We start from the raw sequence: 7044 nt of genomic DNA, 5'->3' as shown, positions 1-7044 counted from the left end.
TCTCCCTCTTTCCTCAGATCCTGTGGGACTTTGGTGGCCTTCCATGTAGTGCCCTAGGTTCTGATGGTTCTGATGGGACTCGTCACTCTTCCTCAATGGATTTTTTGGTGGGGACATTCCTCCACATTTGGTGTCAAATCCCGCAGGGCCCTAGTCTCTTGTGACAGAGAGTCGCACCAAGTCGGGGCCAGTACTGAAAAGGTCCTGGCCCTAGTTGAGAGCAATCTAACCACCTTGCGACTTGTGACCTCCAAAATGTTGTCATTTGTGGACCTTAAGGTCCTCCGCGGGGCATACCAAGAGAGGTGGTCCTGTAGGTACGTGGGTCCTAGGCCGCATAGGACTTTAAAGGTCAAAACCAGCACCATAAACCTGACCCTGTGCTCCACTGGGAGCCAGTGCAGACAAAGAGCTCTTCCCTATTACATAACTGTTCCAACTAAGATTTCACTGTAGGTCTCTGACAAAGTGAGCAGCAGCCCAGTGTTATGAGAGCATATGCTAAACTGGGTAGCCCAAAACATAGAGAGGACACCAGGCTGGCAATGACTGGCTTATGCCACGGGAAACTTGCCAGAATACAATTTTTGGCCAACTCTTCCCTTTTAGCCAATCCAGGGCTAGGGGAGGCATCTGGGAAGGATCCCCCCCCCCCGTGCCTATAGACACAGTATATATTGCATCAAATAGCTATGGCATGTGAATCCAGGTGCGAAGGGGTTTTGCAGCCATGGTGCCTCATTTGGGTTGCTGTTGTTGGGTAGAGTACAATGGGCGAGTAACCAGGTTAAGTGCGGAACAGGAACTAATTCTTTGTCTTTGTAGTGTAGGCATGTAAAAAGGGAACAGGAGGACAGAGCAGACACACAAACTCCCTCCTTTTTTCTTTTTTTAGCAGCACGGAGCCCCTCCCTGCTTTGAAGCTGGCTTGGTAAAAGGAAATGGGGTGTGTGATGCTGGGCAACTCAACACACAAGGAAAGGGTTAACCAGGAAGGAACACAGGGAGCTGCCTTATACTGAATCTGACCGCTGGCAGTGGCTCTCCAGGATTCCAGGTAGTGATCTCGCACAGCCCTGCAGGGAGATGCCATTGGAGATTGAAAATGGGGCCTCCTGCCTGCTATTGATTGATTGATTGATTGATTGATTGATTGATGATTGAATATACCGCCCTATATCTGAGGGGTCTCAGAGCAAGGCAGGTCCTCTGTCACCAAGCATGTTGCGAGGAACTCCTGGTCTCCAGCTCACTTCCAAAGTTTCCACTCAGGAGCTTCATTTGAAAAAGCCTCGTGTTTTTTCCAGGTTTCTCCCAAAACAAGTAGATCTAAATAAAATAGTGCATGTGGGGTTATTTGGGGTGGGTGGAAGATGGCAGGATCCCCACGGATATGCTCTGTCAGAAGCTGGCTTCAGGCACCAATCCCATTGGCAGACCAACTTTGCGTTATGAAGATGTGTGCAAACAGACATGAAGGCCAGCAGCATCAATCCAGCAGTTTGGGTTGCAGACAACCGCAGGGCCTGGGGACAGGCAGGTTGTGCAATGATTCTTCAACATCAGCTTAGTTGGACAGGTCATGTTGCGCGGTTGCCTGATGATCGTCTTCCAAAGCAACTACTCTATTCCGAACTTAAAAATGGAAAGCGTAATGCTGGTGGTCAACAAAAGAGGTTTAAAGACTGTCTCAAGGCAATTTTTAAAAAAATGTAGTATAAACACCGACAATTGGGAAACACTGGCCTAAGAGCGCTCCATTTGGAGAACAGCCTTTACCAAAGGTGTCATGGGCTTTGAAGACTCAGGATGCAAGGGAGAAACGTGCTAAGAGGAAGACACACTGGGCAAATCCACACCGTGATCAGCTCCTGCCCGGAAACTTATGTCCCCACTGTGGAAGGACGTGTGGATCCAGAATTGGCCTCATTGTTAAAACCGTGTTTATGGAAGACAATCTTACTTGGCTACGAAGGATCGCCGAAGAAGAAAAAGTATCCCTAGCATTGACCAGAGGAGGAATGACTGCTGGGAGGAGCACAGAGAGAAGAAGAGGAGGAGGAGTTTGGATTTGACATTCCGCTTCATCACTACCCGAAGGAGTCTCAAAGCGGCTAACATTCTCCTTTCCCTTCCTCCCCCACAACAAACACTCTGTGAGGTGAGCAGGGCTGAGAGACTTCAAAGAAGCGTGACTGGCCCAAGGTCACCCAGCAGCTGCATGTGGAGGAGCGGAGACGCGAACCCGGTTCACCAGATTACGAGACTACCGCTCTTAACCACTACACCACACTGGCTCTAAGAAACGCCATGGTGCATCTGCAGCAGCACAACCGGACACCCTCATCTGCCCCATCTGCAACAAAACATGTCTCTCCTGTGTCGGTCTGTACAGCCACGGCAAGCACTGCAACCACCCAACAGCCTGACCTCACATGAAAGCACACCATTGTCTCCTGAGACAGGTGGATGCCAACACAACAAGCCCGAGTTTTTGGAGCAGGTGCACCTAACACCGAAGGAGAGGCCCACTGTTCCAGCACTTGAGGCAAAATGTGTTACGAAAAAGGAGCAATGCAGAAGCAAGCACCAGGTGGCTGGAATGGTAAACAGGATGCGGGTGTTATTGGATTGTCCCGTGGGAAACTGGGACTGTCTGTAAAGTGCTCTGAGAGCCGGATGTTACCTCAGAGCAGCACATGACCCTGTACTGGAAGTACATGGGAGGAGTTTATTCTCTCTCTGCAGTGGGAAGCAGAGTGTGCAGACATGTTTCTCTGTACTGGTGAAAGACAGGAATAAAGACATGTAGATATATTTCTGTCTGTCTCTTTCCCCCTCCCTGGGAGAGGAGTGGGGGAGGAGTGGTGGTGTGTTCTTTTCACGTTTGAAAAGGATCGCCGAAGAGACCTCCTTTGATCTTGCCGGCAGACGCTGGCAGGAGGTCTTAAGGATTCAAGCCGGGCACCTGGAGGGTGGCCAAATTCCTCTGGACTAAGAGCAGAGCTGGAGGCTCTGACTTATGGCTTGATCCCGACAACTGGTAGCAGACCGATGGATATCTGATCTATGAGAATCTGCATGAGAGGTGAGAGGTCGATGAATCGTTGCCATCCTCTGCACCTAAGGAGATAAAGAAAAGCGTCTGCCTGCAGCCAGAAGCTGAAACAGACAGCTGGACACCGAGAGGAGTGTGTTTCAAGGCAACGGATAAGGTATGCTGCATTTTGAGCTAGAGAAAAGTGAATGCAGAAAGGTTTAATTTCTGGTTCACAAGAGCTGCGTTTGAAAAACAACAGCTCTGAAAGAGCAAACTTGCATACCAGGCATTCCTGTGGTGAGATAAAGAGTTCCGTCCTGAGCAGGTTGCTAGGCAACGTCTGCCAGTTACTGAGTGGGCTAAAAAGAGCCTGGGAAATCGAAAGTGTATCTGCGCAGCTGTGCAAGGGTTTTGAAAAAACAACCCAAAAGTTTGCCTGCCAGTAAAGCAGTAAACAGAAGAGAACTTTTGGAGTTTTACTGGCTTGAAAAGTGAAAGCTGGCTTGAGATTGAGTGTAAAACTGACCCTTGGATTCAGCATGGATGCCAGGAAGAGGGGAGTGCCCCTGAGTGCCGTGGTTCTAGATGAACACAGCCGGCATGCTGCACTGGAAGTAAAGGACAGGGGGAGGGAGGAACGGAGTTCTAATTCCCCCACCGATGAGGCTACTGGAGAGGATGCTGTAGCTTTGAACGCTGTCCGATGCTACAATTGCGGACAGGCTGGGCATCTTCAGCGGAGCTGCAAGAAGCCACGCCAGCCAAAAGGAGCGAAGGGCCGCTCAGCGAAGCCTGAGGTGTCAGGCAAAGGTCGTACCAAGCCTATGGTGGAACCTGCAAAGGCTTTGATGGCGAAGGGAACCACGCCAGATGTTGGGAACGCGTTTATTATCGACACCGCAGCGACAGTTCATATGTCTCCACACAAAGAACTCTTTTCAACGTTTAAGAAGCAAAGCTTCACTGTGACACAGGCCAATGGTCAGGAGCTGGTAGCGGCCGGCGTGGGGACTGTCTATCTTAAGAGTCTGGACTTGACAATAAACAATGTTTACTTGGTTCCTGAATTGAAGTTCAATCTGCTGAGTGTTTCGCAGATTGCAAAGAAAGGACTGAAACTGTCCTACGATGCTGAGAGCTGCAAGATCTACAAAGATGGAGAGTTATTTCTTTCAGCCAGGGAGAAGGATGGACTTTATTTGTTGACTTTTGCACAAAGTGATTACATGGAATGTAATTCATCTGTGTCTAACCAAGTTTCTCTTGCAGGTGTGAGCAAGAAGAAGACCGGGGTCAACAGAGCATTTCAGCGGGTGTATGCTGATGTGATTGGTCCTCTAGAACCATCTAGAGGCAATGCAAAATATTATCTTGTGTGTGTGGATCATTTCTCTAACTATGTCTGGGTTTATGTGTTGAGAAAGCCAAAGGAAGCCTTGGAGAGGTTTCAGGAGTTTTGTGACAAAGTTAAGAGTATGCATGATGCTAACATTGATTGTCTATTCACAGATGAGAAGCAGATTTTTCTTTTACAGGATTTCCAGAGGTTCCTGCAAAAGAAGGGAATAAGACACAAGGTTTCTGTTTCAGCGGAAGCGTGGAACAGGGGTGTCTGTGTACGGGTGAACAGAGAATTGCAAAAGGGGATGGAAGCGCAATTGCTAAGTTCACATCTGCCACATGAGTACTGGGCCGAGTCTCTGATGTCGTTCTGTTATACGAAAGTGAGAAAGGTTTCAAAAGAGTTGGGAAGTTCTCCTTTTGAGAAACTGTTCCACAGAAAACCTTCTGTTGCCCATTTCAAGGTTTTTGGGTCTCATGTGAGAACAGAAGCTCCAGGTGGAGTAAAGAATGCCAGAGGCATTTTTGTGGGGTATGAAAAGGGTCTCTACAGAGTAATTTTGTCTGAATCTGGTCAGGTGATTCTCACAAAATTTCTAGAGAGTGCTCCTGAACAGGAGAGAGTGATAGTACACACTTTTCCCACTGATGACGATTCAGATGATGATGATTTCACTGATTTCAGCTGTACAGAAAGTGATGACACTGATAGCTCGGAGAGCTCAGTTGTCACAGTCATTGAGAGGAAATCTCACACAATAGATAGGCCTTCACAACTGAAGGATGAACCACTGTTTACCATTGGAACTGGTTCTCCAAAGAGTCCTGAGACTGGACCAGTGAGCAGAGAGGATCAGCACCTCACACGTAGGTCTGAGAGAGTTACAAAGGGTCAACCACCCAAGAGGTACTCAAAAGAGTTTGCTAACTTAGCTGTTGCATGTGTTGCTGTTGTAAACAACCGAGGACAGGTTGGAGCTGTGTCTAAGTCAGAGACAAAGACACAACAGAGAGTTGCTAGCCAAGGTAATGCAGATGCACTCATTCCTTGGAAACCAGACAACCAGAGAGGTACACTGGGGAAACCAGTGGCGGGGAGTTCCAAGGGTGGAACTGAAACAACAGGGGAGTGTTATGTGTATAACAACTGTTTGTTTTCTTCTCTGGATCATGCTTTGCTTGCTGCAACACGCATTGATTCTTTTGGGGGAGGATGTTACGAAAAAGGAGCAATGCAGAAGCAAGCACCAGGTGGCTGGAATGGTAAACAGGATGCGGGTGTTATTGGATTGTCCCGTGGGAAACTGGGACTGTCTGTAAAGTGCTCTGAGAGCCGGATGTTACCTCAGAGCAGCACATGACCCTGTACTGGAAGTACATGGGAGGAGTTTATTCTCTCTCTGCAGTGGGAAGCAGAGTGTGCAGACATGTTTCTCTGTACTGGTGAAAGACAGGAATAAAGACATGTAGATATATTTCTGTCTGTCTCTTTCCCCCTCCCTGGGAGAGGAGTGGGGGAGGAGTGGTGGTGTGTTCTTTTCACGTTTGAAAAGGATCGCCGAAGAGACCTCCTTTGATCTTGCCGGCAGACGCTGGCAGGAGGTCTTAAGGATTCAAGCCGGGCACCTGGAGGGTGGCCAAATTCCTCTGGACTAAGAGCAGAGCTGGAGGCTCTGACTTATGGCTTGATCCCGACAAAATGCCCCATATTACCCCTGGGGTGGAGCGGGGCAGGAGGCCCTGCAAGGGCTTGCTGCAAGAAAAAACCTTCACCAAGCCTGGGCAGGAAAGGAGCTTCAGAAAGCACTTCTTTCTTTTGAGGGCTTAGTTTCCTAGCAAGGCGGAGGCTAGGTTTGACATCATTGCAAGAGTGCACTCAGGGCATGTTTATTCATTGGAGCTCAGCCCTGCAGGTTTTTTCTTCCTTATGGCTGCGTGGAAAAAGAACTTGTGGATTTTGGCTATTGTTTGATGGAGGGGGGGATACAAATAAACTGTGTGTTTCTAGGGTGATGGAGGATCCAGAACGTTGCTATGTCAACTGCTGGGATTTAATTTCTTACGCTTCGAACCTAGATGTTTTGATTTATACTTGTGCCTCGTCTTTTCCTTTTCTTGTTATTTACAGTGGTACCTCAGGTTACAGACACTTCAGGTTACAGACGCTTCAGGTTACAGACTCCACTAACCCAGAAATAGTACCTCGGGTTAAGAACTTTGCTTCAGGATGAGAACAGAAATGGCACAGCAGCAGCAGGAGGCCCCATTAGCTAAAGCAGTACCTAAGGTTAAGAACAGTTTCAGGTTAAGAACGGACCTCCAGAACGAATTAAGTTCTTAACCAGAGGTACCACTGTATTACCTTTTTGCTTGGTATTTGGTATGGTGCAGTACCCTGTCACTGACTTCGAAGTGGTTAAGAATAACAGTTTAAAAATCATAATAAAAAGCTATCTTTCCTATGAGCAGCAGCCAAACAGAGCCCAGAAAAGCTGCTGGACCGTCGCATGCTCTTCCCCTTTTTTCCAATTCTCTCTACTTTGGCGGACAAGCGCCTTTCCTGCAAGTTGCACAGGTGGGACACTGGAGGGCCCTGCTGAGTCAATCCCAGCCGCCTCCTCTTTACCTGGCAGGGGTGGTAATTGTTGTAGTTGTAATTAATA

General features: G+C 48.2%; 1 protein-coding gene across 1 annotated transcript in view; it reads right to left on the bottom strand.

Annotated features, from left to right (window-relative positions):
- LOC128409430 (gastrula zinc finger protein XlCGF17.1-like) overlaps positions 1–7044 on the bottom strand; it is a 198926-nt gene that overhangs the window by 111748 nt on the left and 80134 nt on the right. The window lies entirely within an intron of this gene.

Source organism: Podarcis raffonei, chromosome 2, assembly GCF_027172205.1.
Source record: "Podarcis raffonei isolate rPodRaf1 chromosome 2, rPodRaf1.pri, whole genome shotgun sequence".
Taxonomy (NCBI): domain Eukaryota; kingdom Metazoa; phylum Chordata; class Lepidosauria; order Squamata; family Lacertidae; genus Podarcis; species Podarcis raffonei.
This window is presented reverse-complemented; position numbering and strand designations above follow the sequence as displayed.